The 23,314-nt window shown below is 42.5% G+C and overlaps 2 long non-coding RNA genes across 2 annotated transcripts in view; one reads left to right on the forward strand and one right to left on the reverse strand.

Annotated features, from left to right (window-relative positions):
* Window positions 1-23,314, forward strand: part of LOC138764962 (uncharacterized) — a 54,908-nt gene that overhangs the window by 10,168 nt on the left and 21,426 nt on the right. The window contains exons 3-5 of the long non-coding RNA XR_011358387.1: window positions 3,432-4,092; window positions 4,385-4,458; window positions 5,852-5,932. This is a non-coding gene — a long non-coding RNA (uncharacterized lncRNA). The remainder of the gene's footprint in view (window positions 1-3,431; window positions 4,093-4,384; window positions 4,459-5,851; window positions 5,933-23,314) is intronic.
* Window positions 576-22,137, reverse strand: LOC138764961 (uncharacterized). The gene is made up of 3 exons (XR_011358386.1): window positions 21,881-22,137; window positions 3,519-3,720; window positions 576-863 (listed from the first exon to the last, which is right to left on the reverse strand). It is a non-coding gene; the product is annotated as an uncharacterized lncRNA (long non-coding RNA).

Consider the following 23,314-nt stretch of genomic DNA (forward strand, 5'->3'; position numbering starts at 1 on the left):
TGTACTGCTGTTATCTGATTGCCAGTGGGGACTGTGCCTTTACGGCATATGCTCTTCTGATGGTTGGGGGGTAAATGGATGGAAGCTACATTCAGCCAAGTGCAGTCCAATCTGTAATGTACAAGTCTCTTAATGGAGCACAAACCTCATGCAGAAAAACCGCACTAATAGGATCTCCAGTGTACTTTTGGCAAACTGCACAATTTTTTTCTCTCTAAAACAGGAACTGGCAATATTGCAAAACAAAGATTAAGCACCAAAAGCAGGTGAAACCCAGTTTATTGGCATTATTATTTATCATCAGATGTCAAAAACTGTGCAAGCACTAAGACTTGTGTAACGTTCCAAACTTGTGGTAGCACTTCCTCAAATCAATGTGGTTTATGTTGTCAAGAATAACTTCTGCGAGGAGCTCCAACTTTAAAAAAAAATATTCAAGGTACTGACACTTCCCCAGTCAGAAACAAAGAACATTTTGCTTCCGCATTTAAATTTGGATCCAGAGTTAAAAATAGCTCAATAATAGAACTAAAAGTTGGACTGTAAAAGCAATGAGGTCAAGGAAAATAACAATATTCCAAGAACTGAAATTTATTTACGTTTTCCATTACAAGGTGATTAATAATGAGGAAACTGACAAAATAAGAAAAGGAACAAGTTGTTCTTCACTAGAACAGATGCCCTGTGAACTCCATTTCATCACCTGAAGTACTTTAAGGTGCAACCATCTTTAATGGAAGACAACATCACCACAAAGACAGCACAATTTCATTTGCACAATGCCATCGCAGCCTCAAGACAATCCCAAAAGTCTCAATTACTGATGTACCTATGAAATCAATGTTGCATCTGCATGCAGTGAGCTGCAAAAAAAAAAGACAACAATTGGGTAATCTTTTCTTTTAGGTTCTAGTTAAACAGTAAAAGTTAGCCAGGACTGGAGGAAGAATTCATGATTTCCTTCAAGCTTAAGTTTATTTATCATTTGATTGTACAAGTACAACCCAACAAAACAGTGATCTCCAGTCCTTGGTGCAAAACACAGCAAACACGCATACAGACAAGTGATATTAATGCCTAGTAGTTAGAAATAAATATGAAAATACATGAATGTTATTGTTAAATAAATAGTTCAGTCACAGAGGGTTTGTTTGAGTTGTTCAGTAGTCTCTCTGCCTGTGGGAAGAACTTGCTTCACAGCCTGGTGGTTTTGGCTCTGATACTCCCGTACCTCTTTCCTGGTGGGAGTAGCTGAAAGATGCTGTGTGTAGGGTGGTAGGGGTCCTCACTGATTTTGTGAGCCTTCTTTTAGAAAACGATCCTGGTAAATGCCATTGATGGGAAGGGAGGGGAAATGGGGGGTGGGGGGAGGGGAGATGGAGATGCCGGTGACCCTATTAGCCACTCTTGTGGTCCTGTGGATTGACCTCTGATCTGATGCTCTACAGCAACCGTACCACACTGTGATGCTGCCAGCCAGGACGTTCTTGATAGAGCTCATATGGAAAGTTGACAGGATGGTGGCCAGTTGCTCTGCCCACTTCAGTCTTCTCAGGAAGACTCCTCCCACACTTCCTCAGTCCAGAACAAGAGCTACCCTGGAGATTTGAAGGAAAGCTTGAATTTTCAATATGAGTCGCTGGCACTGCAAGTTATGGAACCGTAGAACATGACAGCACAGAAACAGACCCTTCAGCCCTTCTAATCTGTGCAGAACTATTACTTTTGATAACATACTTGCAAAAGCGCGCTGCACATGTGCGAGCTCCACGAGGGTGTGTTAGATGAATTAAGTACTAGCAGGGAGCAGATGCCATGCTATGTGCTCTCTCTCTCTCTCTCCCTCTCATTCTTTGATTGGGTACAGTAAAATTGTTGGCCTCACCTCATCTGCCGACTCGTCTAGTTATTCAGCACATGGCGTCAGAAGCGGGAGTTGCACCCACACCTCGAAATCAGGGAAAGTGTGGGTTGTTTCCCCTCCTGGTTAGCAGGGAGAGGGCAATAGATCTGATTAGGTAGCTCTTTCAGAAGAGCCAATTTAGAGATGATGGGCCTAAATTATGCAACAATTTAAAGAGGTGAAGAATTGAATCTGCCGTAGGAATTAAATGTTTCAAGAAATCTATGAGTTTCATTGCAAGGAAACAGGCCCAGAGAGACCATCAGTACCTATTTTACACAAAGACTAATCCTTTTCTTTTCACCTTTCCATGTATTCCTCCAGATTCTTTTTTTAAAAGTTAAATATTAGTGATGTAGCACAGTAGCACCATGCTGTCCAAATACCCCAATTAACCTACAAACCCTGTACATTATTAGAGGGTGGAGGAAACTGGAGCACCCAAAGGAAATGGAGAAAGCATACAAACTCCTTATAGACAGTGCCAGATTTAAACCCGCATCGCTGCTGGGGTAGTAGTGTTACACTAACCATGCTGCCCTCAACAGTTCACCTACCAATGTGCATGCTTCTGGGATGTAGGATGAAATGCATGGAGCCCCACATGGTCACAGGGAGTACAGCAAGAGCCATGCTGGGCTCGGGAAGATCATGACTGAGCGGTGATTCAGATAGTACAAAGGAATGACTGTGGTTGGTTCATTCCACAAATGTGCTTTGATTCATAACCAATTGTAAATAAACAATTCAAGGTTATGTACATTTCTAGCTACATGTCAAGTAGAAAAATCTTTCACCAATGGTAAGAACCTGATCAAAAAGCGAGTTTAAAAGTGGAGAACAACATGTAGTTGTGAGTTTATAGGATACAAAGACAAATTAGAATTCAATACACTTTTGTATGAAGAGGGTACTTCATCTTTTTTAAAAAAACCTTGAGGTTGATAGTTGCCTGCAATAAGCCACACAGTTCCACAAGCTTTCTCCTATCCCTGCTACCCTCCCCATGTTCCTCTCCTGTGCACCTCTCCCCATTCTGCTTCCTTCCCTGTGCTTCTCTCCCTATCTTATCCTCTCCGTGCACTTCTCTCCACCCTGTTGGCCTCCCCATGCTTCTCTCCCCATTCTTGCTGCCCCCACTGTTCTCCTCTCCCCATCCTTGCTGCCTTCCCCGCGCACCTCTCCCCATCCTTGCTGCTCTGTGTATCTCTCCACCTCTCTCTCTCCCTCTCCCTCTATTTCACTTCTGAAACAAACATCCTCCTCAGCCCTCATCACCATTCAATTGATCAATACGTGGAGAAACAAAATAATGCCGCAAATCATCTTGAGGTGAGCCAACATGGCCAAGATCTCTGAGGGAGTGGCCGACTCTTTAATTGAAATGTTAATTCCTTCCTCAAAATGCTGCCTGGCCTGATCTTTACTGGAAACAAATATTTGGAGGTTTGTTCCAGATCTAATCTTTGTTTTGATACCATTGAATAAAATTCTTGATGAGATAAGGATGTGTACTTTTGTCCTGCAGAAAGTATTTTAAAAATGTGAGCAGAGTTTGAGGGGTGACACTCTGTCAGTCGCTTCACTGCAAGATACTGAAGCTGGCACACAATACCTTGAATTACATGGTTGGTTCTGTCACCCAACAATATTATCGATGAAGAATAACAAATCCGTGTCTCAGACTCAATAAAGGTATTTAATGCTCCATTTATGTTTGATTGAATCGAATCTTGCTTGTTCCTTTTGAGAAATCTTCTTGTCCTACTGACTGTTCACAAACTTCATATTCATCCAATCAACAATTTCGTCTCTGTCTGCAAAAGAGGAAATGCTGCCTGTCACTATGCGATTATACAATCAATTTCCTCAAAGCAACATTTGACACAGATGCTCCATCGTAACTACTCTGTGAAGCTTGTAATGGAGGGAGTGAATTCTCACCCTCCATATTTTATCTGGGAACTTTCCAGTCAAGGCAAGAAGTACGCAGCAGAAGTCAATGGTGGGAAGCATCTGGGAGAAAGAAGTCAGGATCTATGAACCTGTGACCATTTTGGTTCAGGTGCACAAATGGGCCAGGGAATGTCAATGAAGTCTGTGGACTGCAGGGTGTCGGGAGCGTTTGGAAATGTCGGAAACATGCCTGCAGATATGATGACATCCCAACTAATATTTAATTGCCAGAGGTCAGCAGTTGAGATAATACTCTAAGGATTTCTAAGGGTCTCTTATACATTATCTCACAGTGAGTCACATTCACTAGTTAAATAAGCCAGTCCAATGACAGAGTGCTCAGAAAATTCGTGGGGAGGTTTAAGGATGATTTAACAGTGAATGATAAATAGTATGGACACTTAAAAGGATAAATATGCTTGTGTCCATATGAGGGCAGTTGGGAAATCTAGAAGGAAGTGTGCATGAGTGAGAACTTTGTATTTTCATCTCACCTTTTCAATGGGGAACTTGTTTTTCTTCCAGTCCCTGTTCTGTAACTCTGCCACCAAGTGTTTCAAGTCATTGTGCTGATTGTAAGAGGATACTGATACAGCCAGGTATGTCTTCTACAGATGTTTGCAAATGTAAACTTAGAAGAAAAACTTGTTAACGCCTTAAACTTTTTCCCCATCGAAGTACTTGTGTGGATTATCAAATATTGCTACCATGAGACAAGTCACGGCCTTGTAGCAGGAAGGTTCTTTCCTGTGTCTCTTTCTCCCTCACCATTTTGTTCAGGCGTCTGCCTTCATTTTGTCATACCTTGATGAAGGGATCAAGCATGAAATGTCGTTTATGTATCTTTATCTTTTCTCTATAAAGGACACCGTTTGACCTGCTGAGTTTCTCCAGCATTGTGTTTTTACTTAAATCACGGTGACTGCAGACTTTCATGTTTTGCTCCTGTCCTTAATTCTATGTGCTTGCCGGAATGGTGTCTCCCTCAATGTCAACAAAACAAAAGAGAAGGTCATTGAAGGTCAGGAGGTGGAGTGAAGCACACACTGCAGTCTGTATCAATTGTGTAGAGGTGGCAATGTTAGAACGCTTCAGGCTTTTAGGTGTAAATATCACCATTAATCCATCCAGGTTCAACCACATAGATGTTATGACCAAAAAAGCACATTAATATGTTTACTTCCTCATTAGGCTAAGCACATTCAGCATTTCCTAGTGTCCGTTATCCATTTATATTCATGCGCAAAAGAAAATATCTTGTCCAGATGCATCGTAGCATGGAAGAGGAACTGCTCTGCCCAAGACCAGAAGAAACTGTGAAGAAATGTAAAGGCAGTCTATCACACAAATTAACCTCCCCTCTATCCACCCCACATACACTTCCTGCTGCCAAGGGAAAGCAGCCAGAAAATTAAAGGACCTACCCCACCCTGGTCACACTTTCTTCTCCTCCCCTCCATTGGGCAGAAAATACATGAGTTTAAAAAGATGCACTACCTGATTCAAGAAGAGATTCCCCCCGTTGATGTCAGACTCTTGAATCATCTTGTCTTGGTCTTACGAACACTACTGCATTGCAGCCCTTGTGCTGTTTTAACAGTACCTCTCTCTATGACATTATTATCACTATTGCTTTGCATTGACCCTGCCTGTTTGTACTTAAGCATGAGTTGACTTGACTGGATAGCATGCAAAACAAACTGCATCTTGGTAAACGTGACAATAAACAATTTAGCTCAATTCATTAAAGGTTAAAGAATATGTAATACTTAAAGTTATAAAATAGTGCACAAGGGATTGGCAAACAATTTTGGCCACTTATAGAGAGAGGGATGGCTGTATGACATGGGTGACAATTAAAGATTAAAAAGTTCTGAATATGGAGTTTATGTTTCAGTATGACAGCTTGTAATGTTTTACATTATACCTTCAGTAATTTCAGGTTAACATCGGGTTACATACATTACTTTAAACTTTAATCATCTTTTTCAGAGAGTTCCAGCTTGTGCTGCTCTTGTGATCCTTACCAAGTTTTTCCCGACCGGATAGATTTAGTCTGATCCTGGAGAATAGGTATGGAAGAAACTACCTACACCCTGCTTCCAATCCTAGCCATCGTCCTGGCCCTGGTCTACCTTCCCACCCCCTGCAGCTCCTGCCCTCTCATGCTCCCTCTTTAGCCAGCAAGAAGATTAGGGTGAACTCTTAAGATCAGTTCTTCTTTGACAGATCAAAGCAACATCTTGTTTCTCTGATGCTATGAATAGAGTCACAGAATCATAGAGCATAAAACAAGCCATTTGGACTTGCGCATCCATTCTGGGTGTCTCATTTGTTTGCATTTGATCCACGTCTTTCTAGCCTCTCCCTTTCCAAGTATCCAAATGTCGTTTGAAAGTTGTAATTGCACCTGCTTTAGTAGCTACCTCTGGTGGCTCCTTCCAGATATGCACTGCACTCTAAATGAAAAAACTCCCTCTTAAACGTCTCCCATCTCACCTTGAACCTGTGCCCTCTGATTCTAGAATTGTCTCTCCTGGGAAAAAAGACTGTGAACATTTACTTTATCCATGTCCCTCTGCAAGGTTCTCCTTTGGCCTCCTGTGCTTCACAGAGTAGAGAGCCAGCCTATCCAACCTCTAACTCAAGCCCTCCGGTTCCACCCCTTCCAATATATTGATATCCTTCCCATAGTAATACCACCAACACTGCACAAACTATTCTGAGTGTGGGCTCACCAAATTCTTCTACAGCTGTAAAATTGCTTTGCATTTTCGTTTCATAGTTAGGTTAATGAATGTAATACTAATGCAGAAGGTGTAAACTTCAGCAGGCATTGTTGAAACATGCAGAACTTCTACTGAAATGTGATAGGAGCAGGCAGGTGCTATATGACCACGAGTTGTTTGGTGGATCACATTAAAAATAAAACCCTCAAAGAACTGCATTGATATTCACAGAGTGCTGTTCTAAAGGCAAATATAAGAGCTCCTATGTGCCGGGAACAGTTCATAAACAATCGATACTTTGTCCAACTTTTCATGCCAGAAACTACCTTTGATATGCAACTCAGTGAAAATCTGGATTTTGTGGTCAGCTGCTCCCAGCCAACAAATGTTAACTTTTCATTCTTTGGTTTCATTTCTTAGCAGCAGGTTCGTTTTTCAGCTCATTCACGTTCATAGTCACCATAAACCCTTACTACCGAGTCCCTGCAGATATCCACAGAATCCTTTAATTTTTGCAAATCTACAATTATTTTGGCCTGTTTCATTTACAGTAAAAACCCTAAAGTATTTCCTGACTTGGGCTCCCCAAAGCTTTCATGACTGACTTTCCTTGTTCTACACTCTATAAACTTGAGATAATACAAACTTGATAAATGAATGGACCTGTTCAAACACTAACTTATTGCATTCTCAAATCTGCCAGCTGCTGGTTTGGTACAATCTGCTCCTATCGCCTCATTTGGTCTCATCAGATAAGAACTCTTCCCTTTGTTCTACCATCTCTCTCCCACCTTCTCTGCTACTGAAAACAAATCTCTTTATTCACCCTTTTGTAGGTCTGACAAAGGGTCTCAGATCTGGAACATTACCTGCTTCTCTCTCCACAGATGCTGCTTGATTTATTGAGTATTTCCAGCACGTTATGATTTAATCAACAAGGTACCGGTACTCTGCCAGCTTTTGCATTGCTGATTTTAATCAGTCTATTTTGGGGACTCTTTCTCACTTCTAAAATATACCCAAATTTTTATTTAACCTCTATCTTTTTCCTTTTATAAGACTCTTTAAAACTCACTCCTGTCCAGCCTGGTGGATAATTAACTTTGAAATTCTGCTTAATTCTGCTTGTAGGACTTGTCTTGGGGGCTGCATTAAAAGTACCATTAACTATATATTGTTTCTGCATCTAATCCGTAAGCTGCAAATGTTTTCATAGTCAGTAACATTGTTGGAGGGTTAGACAACCAGCTTCAAATTATTGACCTTAATTATATCAAATCGCCAAACCCTTTGTCATTTACAGTGTCATTTACAGGTGGGAGACCCTTGCCTGATCTTGCGCTGCAAGATCACCACAGGAGCCCGTGCACCTGAAGTCAGGCACATCATCGAGGCACAACAAAAGCGTGCTGTGCGCAAGGCCTGAGCAGAATCCACTGCCACGACAGCACCCACCTACTTGTGTCCCACATTTGGGCGAGCCTTCAGAGCTCAAATTGGCCTCACCAGTCACCTCCAGACCCACAGCCACCAATCTCCCATTTGACTTTGAAGCCATGGTCATCTTCAACTACAAAGGACGAACAACACACCTTCCATAATGTTTGGGACAAAGACACTTTTTCTTTTAATTGCCCCTATGCTCCACACTTTTAAATTTATAATCAAACAATTCACATGTGATTAAAGTGCACATTCCAGATTTTATTCAAGGTTAGTTGTATACATTTTGGTTTGACCGTGTAGAAATTACAACACTTTTTTATACATAGTTCCTGCATTTCTGGGCAGCATAATATATGGGACGCTGGGCTTCACAGGTGTTTGTGATTAATCAGGTTGCTTCATTGGTGCAGGTACAGTATAAGAGAGCTAAGCTTTGGAGTGAGTAGTTGCCATTTTCAACATGAGGCCCAGAATTGTGCCAATGTAAAGTCAAAAAAGCCATTATGAGGCTGAAAGACAAGAATAAACAGTAAAAGATAAGGTCCAAAACTTAGGATTATCAAAATCAACAGTTTGGAACATCTTTAAGAAGAAGGTGCATACTGGTGAGCTCACTAATTATATAGGGACGGTATTCCAAGGAAAACCTCCACTACTGATGACAGAAGAATTCTTATCATAATGAAGAAAAATCCCCAAATTCCTGTCCAACAGATAGAAACACTCCTTAGGAGCCAGGTGTGGATGTGTCAATGATGACTGTCTTCAGAAGGGTTCATGATCAGAAATACAGAGGCTACACCAGTAGTTAGTCACAGAAAAGATTACTGCTTGCCAATAAGTATTTAAAGGAGCTTGCAGAATTCTAGAAAAAATGGTCTTGTGGACAGATGAGACCACAATTAAACCATATCAGAGTGAAGGCAAGAGCAAAATGAGGAGGTGCAAAGGAACTGCCCAAGATCCCAATCATACCACATTTGCCATGGTTTGCATCTTGCAGTGTAGCCTTGGTATTTCTTTACATGATGTGAAAAAAAAGATGTGAAAATTGCATGCAGCATTAGAAGTCAATACGTTGTATGTGGTGGAAATTATCTAAAGTGCATCTATTTCATTGCAAGGAGTATGGTAGGAAAGGCAATCGAGCTTAGAGCATGGATTGGCACGTGGAATTATGCCATTGTGGCGATTAATGAAACTTGGTTACAGGAGGGGCAGGACTGGGAGGCTCAATGTTCCAGGCTTTGTTGCTTTAGATGTGATAGAATGGGAGGGGGGGAGGGATATGAAAGAGGGAGGAGTGGAATTGCTCATCTGGGAAAACATCACAGCTGTGCTCAGGCAGGACAGAGCAGAGGGCTTGTCTACTGAAGCTATATGGTTGGAGCTGAGGAACAGCTTAGCTCATCGTGTTGTATTATAGATCATCCAATAGTCAATGAGAATTGGAGGAGCAAATCTGTGGAGTGAAAGCAGATGGCTGCAGGAAACACAAGGTTGTGATAGTAGTGGATTTTAATTTTCTACATATTGACGGGACTCCCATACTGTAAAAGGGCTGGGTGGCTTGAAATTTGTCAAATGTGTTCAGGAAAGTTTTCTAAATCAATATATAGAGAGAGTGCAATACTGGATCTCCTATTAGGGAATGAGTCAGGACAAGTGACAAAAATATGTGTAGGGGAATATTTTGGGTCTAGTGATCATAATGCCATTAGTATCAAGTTAAATATGGAGAAGGATAGGTCTGGGCCTTGGGTTGAGATTCTAAATTGGAAAAAGGCTTATTTTGATGAAATGAGAAAGGATCTAGAATGCATGGATTGGGATTTTTTTTTCAGACCTGGATGTGTGAGGTAAGTGGAGAATCTGCAAAGGTGAAATTTTGAGAGTACAGTGTTTGTTTGTTCCCATCAGGATTAAAGGCAAAGTTAGCAGGCATAAGGAACCTTGGTTTTCGAGGGATATTGGGGATCTGGTTTGAAAGAAGAAAGAGGTGTATAGGAGGTATAGACAACATGCAGCTAATGAGGTACTTGAGGTGTATATAAACACAGGTAAAGTCTCAAGAAAGAAATCAGGGAGAGGGAGTCACGTGATCGAGCAGTGGCTGGTCGAGTGGAACCAGCCCTCTCCAGAGAAAAGAAAAAGAAGTGTGAAAAAACAGAGCTCAATAAACATAAAATACAGGAAGAGAAAGGGTGTCCTCCCAACCGGCGGACTTCAAAAATGGCTCTCAGAGCCAAGAAGAGTTGCGCAACTGCACATGCACGAAGAGTTGCGCATGCGCAGTACGCAAGTAAAAGAAAAGGTTAACAACGGCAGGAGGGGGACTCAGCTGAGGAATGGCCAGCTGAGAGATGCCCAGTATTGGGGCGTTCGGCTGCGGGAAGCAAACAAGAAAGAAGAAAAGAAGAGTGGTGAGAAAGAGAATGAAGGGCGGGAAGAGGGTGAGCAGCAACTGGGCGACCGGCAGGGGTATGACCTGCAGCAGGAGGCCCAGCAGCACCTCGACCTGCAGCGGGAGGCCCAACAATGGGTCGACCTGCAGCAGGAGTCCCAACAGCAGGAGACACAGCAGCTGAAGGCCCAGCAAGGATACAGAAGCAACTCACCAGAGAAGGATGAAGGTACACAGATACAGAGAAGAGAAGATGATGACACAGACATAGATACAGACACAGAGGAAAGAGGAGGAAGAAGACCAAGAATTTCAAAGGAAAGAAAGTAAAATAGAAGGACAAAATTTAGATAAAGCCTTTTTTGAAGAACAAATGAGGTCATTAAAAGAATGGCTATCATTAGAATTTAGTTCAATCAAAAGAAAAATGAAAAGAGCTGAAGACAGAATGCAAAGCTTAGAGTTGGTCATGACTGAAATAGGGAAAAGAGTAGAAAATGTGGAGGAACGAGAAGCTGCTGTAGAAATGGAGATAAATGATTTAAGAGGGAAGTTGGAAGAGAGCAGAAAAAAAATTAAAGAGACACAAGATTTATTGTCACAAAAAATTGACGTATTGGGAAACTACAGTAGGCGAAACAACATAAAAATAGTGGGCCTGAAAGAAGGCAAAGAAGGGTCAGATATGAAGAAATTTATAAAAGGATGGATCCCGAAAGTATTGGGAATGACAGATTCACTTGAAGAAATAGAAATTGAAAGGGCACATAGAGGACTAGTACCGAAACCACCACCACATCAAAAAAACCGAGATCCATATTGGTAAAACTTCTAAGATATACGACAAGAGAGAACATACTGGAGCAGGCAAGAAAGAAGGTTAGAGAAGACAATAAGCTGTTGGAATATAAGGGACAAAAAATATTTTTTTACCCGGACATAAGCTTCGAACTTTTAAAGAAGAGGAAGGAATTCAACACGGCGAAAACAATCTTATGGAAGAAAGGTTATAACTTTATATTAAGACATCCAGTAGTACTCAAAGTATTTATTCCTGGGGAATGGAATAGACTGTTTTCAGACCCAAAGAAAGCCCAAGAATTTGCTGAACATTTGCAGGACAGGATAAGAGAGGAGGAGGAATGACAAGAAGGATGACCGGCAAGAAAATATACAAAAATATGTAAAAATATAAAGTAAAGATAATGTAGATATAAAGATTTAAAGATAGATAAAAGAAGGGGAAGAAGGGGGAAAAAAAGAGAGAAAGTTTGTTATATGTATAGGAAAATAGTGTTCTCTGGGGGGGGCTGGGGTGGGAGAATAATGGTCACTGTGAAATTGGTTGACGCTTGCGAGTAAGTTTCAAAACCGAATGGAAAGGGGAGTTGTGGTTGCCGTCAAGGGACAAGGGGCAATCCAAGGAGGGGAGGTTCATTTGGAGTTAAAAGGTTATTGCTTGTGGGGGTTGTTGGGGTATTTCATGTCTTAAGTGTGTTGTCATATATTGAGATTAAAAAAGAAAACTTAAATAACAGTAATGGAAAAAAAGGGGATGGAGGTGGTGAAGAGGTGGAAAAGAAGTGAAAATAAAGATATAAGATGGCCACGTTAGACTATATGACTATAAACATTAACAGAATATATAACCAAGTTTAAGTGTATACCATCGGAAAAAAAATCACATATAATTTAAAAGACAAAGTTACAATGTTTGAAAAAACCTGGGAACCATATATGGAACATAACAGAGAGAGCAGGCCTCGGACCACCACCACCTAAAATGATAAGAAGATAAACATGATCAGATTTAATCTGAATAAGTAGATGATGCGTCTTTTTTGTTTGTATTCCTTTTGTATAAAGATATTGTTTTATTGTATTTTATATGTTCAATATTTACTGTTTTTGGAGGGGTGTGGGAAGGGGGAAGGGAGGGATGGGGAAAAAGAGAAAATGTCACTGTGAATATTTAAAGAGATGCATCTGTAAATATATTGGTTGATATGGTTCATAGTGCGATAAATAAAGAATTACAAAAAAAAAGAAAGCAGGAAGGCAAAAAAAAGACATGAGGTTGCTTTGGCAGACAACGTGAGGGAAAACCCTAAATGTTTCTACAGGTGTACTAAGAGCAAACAGATAGTAAAGGACAAAATTTGTCTTGAAGATCAGACTGGTCGGCTTTGTATGGAGCCAAAAGAGATGGGGAAGAAATTAATTATTTTTTTTAATCAGTATTCACTCAGGAAACAGACTTAGAGTCATGGGAAGTAAGGAAAACAAGCAGTGAGATCATGGAACCTATTCAGATTAAAGAGGTGGAAGTGCTTGCAGTCTTAAAGCAAATAAGGCTAGATAAATCCCCAGGATCTGACAAGATATTCCCTCGGACCTTGAGGGAGGCTAGTGTAGAAATTGCAGGGGCTCTGGTGGGTGTGGTGCCTGAGGATTGAAGGGTAGTTCACATTATTTTATTGTTTAACAAAGGCTCCAAAAATAACCCTGGAAATTATTGGCCAGTGAGCCTGGTCCATAGTTGGTAAATTATTGGAAGGTCTTCTAAGATTGGAGATGTTGTGGACAATGAAGAAGGTTTTCAAAGCTTGCAGAGGGATCTGGACCAGCTGCAAAATAGCAGATGGAATTTAATGCAGACAAATGTGAGGTGTTGCATTTTGGAAAGACAAACCAAGAAAGGGTGAATGGTAGAGCACTGAAGAGTGCAGTAGAACAGAGGAATCTGGGAACACAGATACATAACTTCCTGAAAGTGGCGTCACAGGTGGATAGGGTTATAAAGACAGTATTGAGTATAGGAGTTGGGATGTTATGGTAAAGTTGTATAAGACATTGGTTAGGCCAAATTTGGAGTATTGTCTGCAGTTTTGTTCACGTAACAACAGAAGAGATATCAATAAGAGAGAAAGAATGCAGAGAAGATTTACTAAGATGTTGCCCGGACTTCTGGAACTGAATTATAGAGAAAGGTTAAACAGTTAGGACTTAATTCCCTGGAGCATAGAAGAATGAGGGGAGATTTGAAAAAAGTTTTAAAAATTATGAGGGGAATGGATAGAGTAAACGTAGATAGGCTTTTTCCACTGAGGCTAGGTGAGGTATAAACCAGAGAATGTTGGTTAAGAATGAAAAGGGAAAAATTTAGGGGAACATGAGGGGGAATTTCATCACACAGAAAGTGGTGAGATGAACTGCCAGATGAGGTGGTGAATGCGGGCTCATTTTTAACATTTAAGCAAAATATGGACAGGTACATGGTTGGGAGAGGTATGGGAGAGGAATGGGCTAGGCAAAAAAAAAAGATTCAGCGTGGATTAGAAGGACCGAAGGGGCCTGCTTCTGTGCTGTAGTGTTCTATGGTTCTAAGTTTTCTGAGGACAGTAGTCATTAACACATCCACACCTGCCTCCTGAAGTGTGTTTCTATCTGTCGGACAGGCGTTTGGGATTTTTCTTCATTATGATGAGAATCTTCTGTCATCAATGGCAGCAATCTTCCTTTTCAATCACCGGTACGCTCTTTCTTCTTAATGATGTTCCAAACTGTTGATTTTTGTAATCCTAAGGTTTGGGTGATTGGCTCTTACTGTTTTATTCTTGCTTGTCAGCCTCATAATGGCTTCTTTAACTTTCACTGGCAGAACTCTGGTCCTCATATTGAAAAATGGCAATAACAAACTCAAAATATTATCAAAAGCTTAGAAGCAAGCCTAGCTCTCTTATATCTGCACCAATGAAGCAATTAAACATACCTGAATACTCACAGATACCTGTGAGGCCAAATATCCCAAACATTATGGTGTCCTGATATGAGAGGACTGTGTTTAAAAAGTGCTGTAATTTCTACAGGGTCAAACCCAAATGTGTACAAATAACCTTGAATAAAATTTGGAATGGGCACTTTAATCACATGTGAATTGTTTGATTACAAATTTAAAACTGAGGAGCACAGGGGTAAATGAGGGAAAAAAGTGTGTTTGTCCCAAATATTATGGAGAGAGCTGTTTTTCTGATTAAAGCTCACATTTAAAATGTTATTCTGTCTTCCTCTTTCAGATAAACTAATCTAATGCTCATTTCCTGCTATATTTATGCTGGCTCCAGTTGTTAGGAATTGTTTGTCATCTAATCACACAGTGCACAAAGGACCCATTCAACCTGTTTATGCAATTTATTTCAAAGAGCTATCCTGTGAGACACCCATTCTCTGCCTCATACACTTTCTTTCTTCAGAGCATGGTATTATTTCCATTTCAGTTATAAGATTTGATTTCTGTCAAATAACTCATGGGGTTAAAAAAACTATTTTCTTATCTCTCCGATTCACTTGCTGGCATCTCTGGTGTGTCCTGCTTTATAATCTGAGATGCTGTTGGCAAGAAATCAGCATGACTGGTATCCATTTTTTGGAGTACTGTGTGAGTGCCCTTATAACTCCATTCTCAGCACACTAACTATGACCCCCGACATTAACCATATCCCCCTACACTAACGATATCTCCCGACACTTACCATATCCCTTACACTAACCATGTCCCCCTACACTAACCATATCCCCTACACTAACCATGTCCCCCTACACTAACCATGTCCCCCGACACTAACCATGTACCCCTACACTATCCATGTTCCCTACACTAACCATGTCCCACTACACTAACCATATCCCCTACACTAACCATGTCACCCTACACTAACCATGTCCCCCTACACTAACCATGTCCCCCTACATTAACCATTCCCCTACACGAACAATGTCCCCCTACACTAACCATGTCCCCCTACACTAACCATGTCCCCCTACATTAACCATTCACCCTACACGAATCATGTCCCACTACAATAACCATGTCCCCCTACACTAACCATGTCCCCTACACTAACCATGTCCCCTACATTAACCATGTCCCCTACACTAACCATGTCCACCTACACTAACCATGTCCCACTACACTAACCATGCCCCCTACACTAACCATGTCCCCCTACACTAACCATGTCCCCCTACACTAACCATATCCCCTACACTAACCATGTCCCCCTACACTAACCATGTCCCCCTACACTAACCATATCCCCTACACTAACCATGTCCCCCTACACTAACCATATCCCCTACACTAACCATGTCCCCCTACACTAACCATGTCCCCTACACTAACCGTGTCCCCCTACACTAACCATGTCCCCCTACACTAACCATGTCCCCTACACTAATCATGTCCCCCTACATTAACCATGTCCTCCTACACTAACCATATCCTCCTACACTAACCATGTCCCACTACACTAACCATGTCCCACTACACTTACCATGTCCCCTACACAAACCATGTCCCCTACTCTAACCATATCTCCCGACACTAACCATATCCCTTACACTAACCATGTCCCCCTACACTAACCATATCCCCCACACTAACCATGTCCCCCTACACTAACCATGTCCCCCTACACTAACCATGTCCCCCTACATTAACCATTCCCCCTACACGAATCATGTCCCACTACAATAACCATGTCCTCCTACACTAACCATGTCCCCTACACTAACCATGTCCCCTACATTAACCATGTCCCCTACACTAACCATGTCCCCCTACATTAACCATTCCCCCTACACGAACAATGTCCCACTACACTAACCATATCCCCCTACACTAACCATGTCCCCCTACATAAACCATTCCCCCTACACGAACCATGTCCCACTACACTAACCGTGTCCCCTTACACTAAACATGTCCCCCTACACTAACCATATCCCCCAAACTAACCATGTCCCCTACACTAACCATATCTCCTACACTAACCATGTCCCCCTACACTAACCATGTCCCCCGACACTAACCATGTACCCCTACACTAACCATGTTCCTTACACTAACCATGTCCCACTACACTAACCATGTCCCCTACACTAACCATATCTCCTACACTAACCATGTCCCCCTACACTAACCATGTCCCCCGACACTAACCATGTCCCCTACACTAACCATATCTCCTACACTAACCATGTCCCCCTACACTAACCATGTCCCCCGACACTAACCATGTACCCCTACACTAACCATGTTCCCTACACTAACCATGTCCCACTACACTAACCATGTCCCCTACACTAACCATATCTCCTACACTAACCATGTCCCCCTACACTAACCATGTCCCCCTACACTAACCATGTCCCCCTACATTAACCATGTCCCCCTACACTAACCATATCCCCCTAAACTAACCATGTCCCATTACACTAACCATGCCCCTTACACTAACCATGTCCCCTACACTAACCATGTCCCCTACACTAACCATGTCCTGCTACACTAACCATGTCCACCTACACTAACCATGTCCCACTACACTAACCATGCCCCCTACACTAACCATGTCCCCCTACACTAAGCATGTCCACTACACTAACCATGTCCCCTACACTAACCATGTCCCCCTACACTAACCATGTCCCCTACACTAACCATGTCCCCTACACTAACAATGTCCCCCTACACTAACCATATCCCCTACACTAACCATTTCCCCCTACACTAACCATGTCCCCCTACACTAACCATGTCCCCTACACTAACCATGTCCCCCTACACTAACCATGTCCGCCTACACTAACCATGTCCTCTCTCTTCCATAACCGTGTTGCCCTACTCTAACCGTGTCACACCCCTACACTAACCATATCCCCTCTACACTAACCATGGTGCCCTACACTATCTGTACTGCCCTACACTAACTATACTGTCCTACACTAACCGTGTCCCCCTGTGCAATAACTGTGCAGCCCTACACTAATGGTGTTCCCTGTACACCCTACACTCACTATCTGTGCTGCCCTACACTAACCATGTCCCAACCCTACACTAACCATGTCCCCTACACTAACCATGTCCCCCTACACTAATCATGTCCCCCTACACTAACCATGTCCCCTACACTAACCATGTCCCCCTACACTAACCATGTCCCCTACACTAACCATGTCCCCCTACACTAATCATGTCCCCCTACACTAACCATGTCCCCTACACTAACCATGTCCCACCCCTACACTAACCATGTCCCCTTACACTAACCATGTCCCCCTACAGTAACCATGTCCCCTACACTAACCATGTCCCCTCTCTACACTAACCGTGTTGCCCTACTCTAACCGTGTCACACCCCTACACTAACCATATCCCCTCTACACTAACCATGGTGCCCTACACTATCTGTACTGCCCTACACTAACTATACTATCCTACTCTAACCGTGTCCACCTCTACAATAACTGTGCTGCCCTACACTATTGGTGTTCCCTGTACACCCTACACTCACTAACTGTGCTGCCCTACACTAACCATGTCCCACCCCTACACTAACCATGTCCCCCTACACTAACCATGTCCCACCCTTACACTAACCATGTCCCCATTACACTAACCATGCTGCCCTAAACTGTGCTGCCCTACACTAACCATGTCCCCTGTACACTAAGCGTGTCGTCCTACACTTACTAACTGTGCTGCCCTACACTAACCGTGTCCCAACCCTACACTAACCATGTCCCCTCTACACTAACCATGCTGCCCTACACTGTGCTCCCCTACACTAACCATGTTACCCTACATTAACTATGCCCCCTACACTAACTGTGTCCCTCTCAACACTAAGCGTGTCGCCCTACACTCACTAACTGTGCTGCCCTACACTAACCGTGTCCCATCCCTACACTAACCATGTCCCCTCTACACTAACCATGCTGCCCTACACTGTGCTGCCCTACACTAACCATGTTACCCTACATTAACTATGCCCCCTACACTAACTGTATCCCCCTCTACACTAAGCGTGTCCCCCTACACTCACTAACCGACCGTGTCCCTCCCCCACACTAACAGTCTTGCCCTCCACTAGCTGTGCTTTGGTATGTGCTTTGCTATGTACTCTGGGCTTGAGGCGCTGCCTTCTCATGACTTGAAACAGCTGAACACATTCTGAGCGACTCGTTATCCCACTTTGACACACATTACAACCAAACCTGTGTATGGAGATTAGCCAACCATTTAATTAGTTATTCTATACAATATTTTCTGGATTTATTTTGTGATTCATTTTTGGGATCTAGGCCATTAATTGTACAGGACAACAAATTTTATCAAATGGTGTGCATCTTGATTAAAAAATGGCAATTCTGATAGATCACTTCAAGCTAAAATCACAAAGGGAATTTCAGATTTACTGTATCACGTAGGAAGTTGGAGAAACATTGAATTAACTTCTATTGAACTTAACATGTTTAATTGCATAATGATACTGACATATTACTTTAGTTCAACTGTCCTAAAAATGCTTTGCCGCTGATTTTCATTTGTACTCAACATCTGATGCCTCTCATGACAATGTCCAACAATAGTCGGCCGGCATTGATGGATTCCAGTCATCCTGATACTGCTTTTCCCTGGCTGCAATGTCCTGATGAAACCTTTCGCCATGTTTGTCACTGACTGCACCAAGATCAGCAGGAAAAAAGTCCACGTGAGAATGCAGTAAATGAATTTTCAATGACACATTGCACTTCATGGTTTTATATGCTTGAAGTAGACTTAAAATGTCAGGAAATCACAAAAATAGGTTATTTCTAAACAATATAGGAAACGTTTTTAGGTGATTTTCATGTCAGTTAGCCCATACCCATAAATTACACCCAAAAGTGTTCAAAAAACAAAATCTTCATTGTCCAGTGTAATTTCCTATCCCTTAATGCCCTTGCGAAGTTGGTGATGAACAAGCTTTTTGAACCACTGCTGTCTTTTTGGTGAGTGTGCATCCATGCTGCAGTTGGTGGGGGGATGGGGGTGGCTGTCAAGTTTAGATCGGGCGATGATGAAGGAACAGCAATATATTTCCAAGTCAGGATAGTCCAAGACTTGGAGACAACTCTGCAGCATGTTTTCCTGCACACGTGGCTATGATTCTATTGGTGTATGTTTCTCTCTGTGATCATTCCACATTGCCTTAGTCTGCATAGAGTGCAAGGCAAATGCTAAAGAACCTTGGTGCCTTCAAGACATCTGCACAAGTCAGTTGTTTTCAAGACCCAGATTAATTTGTGGGGATCTAATCACCCAATTCACAAGGCCATCATCCAGTCTGCCAATTTCAAAATGCTATCCCATTAAAGTCATCCTCATACAGCATAGGGGATCCCTTCGGCTCAATGGTCCAAATGGTGACCAAGATGGCGTTTAAGGCTCATCCTGTTTGCCTGCATTTGATTCATATCTTTCGCAGCCATTCCAATCCACATTCCCTCCCCTTCACTTTCTTCATAGAATTATATATTTTTTCCATTGAGTATTAATAAAATTTGCTTTCTGCCAAATAGTGACTCACAGATTAAAGCAAATGACGGGATGGTAATGAAAATCACGAGATAACACAGGAAGCCGGATAATTTACTGGAAGAGAAGGAGGAATGAAGGGCTCCCAGTCAGGGGTCTTATCTGACCAAGACACTGAAGAGGCTTTTCTGCACCCTGAACATCAGTGAGACGTTCACACTTCAACAAGACCATCCTTGTTGAAATCCGTTCACGACTTCAGCCAGACTTGCCACCAATGGACTGTATTACCAATGAGTATTAAGGTTGAAAAAAACCCCAACCTGCTGGAGGAACTAAGCAGGATGAGCAGGTATCTGCGGCGGTGAAGGCACCATCATTGTTTTGGGTCAGGAGTGAGAGTGGAGAGGGAAGATGGCTGGTAGAAAGAGGAGAGGAGACCTGGAGGCCAAGGAATCAATGGAGTCAGGTGAGGGAAGGGGAGAGGGGAGAAGATGGAGTTGGGATACTGAGGCAGGTGAGTGATAGGTGGAAGCAGACAAAAAGAAAGCAAAAGGACAGGAGGGGAAAGGGGAGGGTAAAGGTGGAGGCAGCTGCTGGAGGGAGGCAAGTGGGAGTGCAAAGATTACACTGGGCAATGAAGATTTTGCTTCCTGAACATTTTTGAGAGTATGATACGGTTTTTATTCTGCTGATCACAAAAATTTTCTATAACATACCATTTTCTAGCTATCACTTATTTTTATGGATTGCTGTTATATTTAAGTCTACTTCAAGCAAATAAAACCTTGAAGCACAACGTGTCATTGAAAATTCATTTTCTGCATTCGCACTTGGACGTCTTCCCTCTTGATCGGTCCAGTCAGTGACAAACATGGGGAAAGGTTTCACCAGGACAATGTGACCATGGAAAAACGATATCGAGGGAACTGGAATCCTTCAGTGCTGGCCAACTTTTGTTGGACACTGACACAAGAGGTGTAAAACGCTGAGTACAAACAAAAGTTTGAACTAACGCATCATTAGGTGATTAAATCTGCTAAATTCAGTGTAATTAATGTTTCTCCAGCTTCCAACGTGATGCAGCAAATCTGAAAATATCTTTGTGTTCAGCTTGAAATTGTCTATCATAATCATTTTTTTTAATTCAGGAAGGAAACCCTTTGAAAAAAATGGTTTCAGTGGTACTAAATAAAATGTTCTAATTTTTCTTCGATAGTTACATAATATACTTATCTATAGAGAAAACCATTGTGTGCTAAATTGCTGTCCAGGGATCTGCACATCGGAATATGTACACAGAAGATAAACAGAGAACATATACAGAACATAGTAGAGTACAGGAACAGGCCCTTCAGCCTGCTCAGGGCCAAAATGTCAGTGATAAATCAGTACCTTCTGTGGATGCTGTGAGACCCGCTGAATTCATTCAGCATTTCTGTGTTTTTACACCAGCCCACATCTGTGGCGAACCTGCTGCCAGTTTAAACTAAAACAGTGCTGCTTCTACTGACTATCCCTTCTTATTCAGGAGTCCACCTAGAAGCCTCTTAAATGCTACTATTGTATTTGCTTCCACCAGGATCCCTGGCAACCCATTCCAGACACCTACTACACTCTGTGTAGAAAACGCACTCTGCACATCCCCTTAAAACGCACCCCCACCCCCCACACTTTAAATGCATGTCCTCTGGAATGACGCTGTCAATTGAATCGACTGCTTTAAAGGAAATGGTTGGATTCTGAAAGAGAAACATAATGTCAACCATTTTATTTTGTTTGTGGCAAAGAAGTTAATGTTCACCCTCTGAGTTTAGTATCTTGTGCTTAAATTCTTCTCAAAGGCACCCACAGGATTCCTTCCCCGCAGGAAAAATAAACTCCGAGTTGTCATGCATGTGCTCTGACAATAAATCTGAAATTATTTCATTCAAGGTCCTAGTTCTTATCAAACTGAAAGCAGGGTTTTAAAAAAAATCATGGATTCGTAATCGCTTGCTGACACAACTTTTTATGTTCTTCTCACTTTAAAAACCATAGAGATCTGTCTCACTTAAAAACTTAACCTTGATTCATCTGACCTTGGAAACTGCTTGATCACTTTCAACATCCCTTTTCACTCCGAAGTCTCGGAAGATGATGTTTCCCAAATCTGTAGCCATCCTTCCCACAACTCTCAAGTTTGAATCTCTTCAAACTGGTTTTAAAAGGCTCTTTTATCTGCAGAGCGAAAATAATCTTTAACAAAAGCACAAACCGATCCTTTGTGGTTGAGGGGTGTTATCACTCCCCGTCCTCCTTCAACACTAGGCAGACTGACAAGCAGTTCATTGTGCATCATCCTTTCTCCAGCTGCATAGCTCTGAAAGAGTCTGTATGGACAATAACCACACCAGCCGTGCGAGTATAAGACAGCTTTAATAAACTAATGTGTACACGAAGAGGTCTTGTCTCTCTGCAAGACCAACCTGGAAGGCTAGACTGTCGTTCTGGACTGCTTTATCGACAAGGTCATCGGGATGACTCCTGGTGACCTAGTGGTAATTACATATCACCACATTCACCCCCACTTAAATAAATGGTTATTCCCCACAGCCCCCCCTCCCCCCGTTCTCCTTCCCTTGTTTGTAAGTTCATAAGTCCAAAATTTTTCGTGGCTTCCGTTGCCTTCTGGACCTCCTCGGTAGTGGTATAGGAGTGGGGAGTGCGGCTTTTCGGCCTTTCTTGGTGGAGGTGGGGGAGTGGGAATTACTAGATGGCCATGTGGCCGTGTGGGCTGGGGATCCTCTTGTATGGGATGAGGTCCTGCCATCAAGTCGAGGGTGGTGATATTTTGGGGGGCAGGTGTACCCAGGGTCCTGATTCCGGGGTGGATGGTAGAGTCCTCTGGGGTGACTCGATGAACGACAGTTCTAGTGATGGCTGCTGCGCTCCTTCTTGATCCAAAGACATCTGTGTTTACTCCGCGTTGTTCACATATCCCTGGTGATCCCTGGTGGCCACCGAGTCTTCTCTTCCATCTGGGAATGTGACGAAGGCATACTGAGGGTTCGCATGCCTCAACTCCACTTGATCCACCAGCGGGTCCACTTTGTGGGGTCTGCAGATCTTCCGGAGGAGAACAGGTCCTGGTGTCATCATCCATTTAGGCAGCAATATGCCTGTCGTGGCTTTCCTTGTGAAAGAAAAGATATGGTAATGTGGGGTCATGTTAGTGGAAGTACACAACAAAGAACGTATAGATTGTAGGGCTTCTGGGAACACTTCTTTCCATCTAGTAACAGGCAGGTCTTTTGCTTTTAAAGTCAAGAGGACCGTTTTCCAGATAGTGGCATTTTCCCTTTCGACTTGTCCATTCCCTCTGGGATTGTAACTTGTAGTGCGGCTGGTAGCAATCGCTCTCTCGTGCAGGTACTGCTGTACTTCTACGCTCATGAATGCAGCACCCGTCTGTGTGCATGTAGTTCGGGTACCCAAAGGCGCTGAAGATGGGTTGGAGGCATTTTATAACAGTG

Source organism: Narcine bancroftii, chromosome 5, assembly GCF_036971445.1.
Source record: "Narcine bancroftii isolate sNarBan1 chromosome 5, sNarBan1.hap1, whole genome shotgun sequence".
NCBI classification, from domain to species: Eukaryota; Metazoa; Chordata; class Chondrichthyes; order Torpediniformes; family Narcinidae; genus Narcine; species Narcine bancroftii.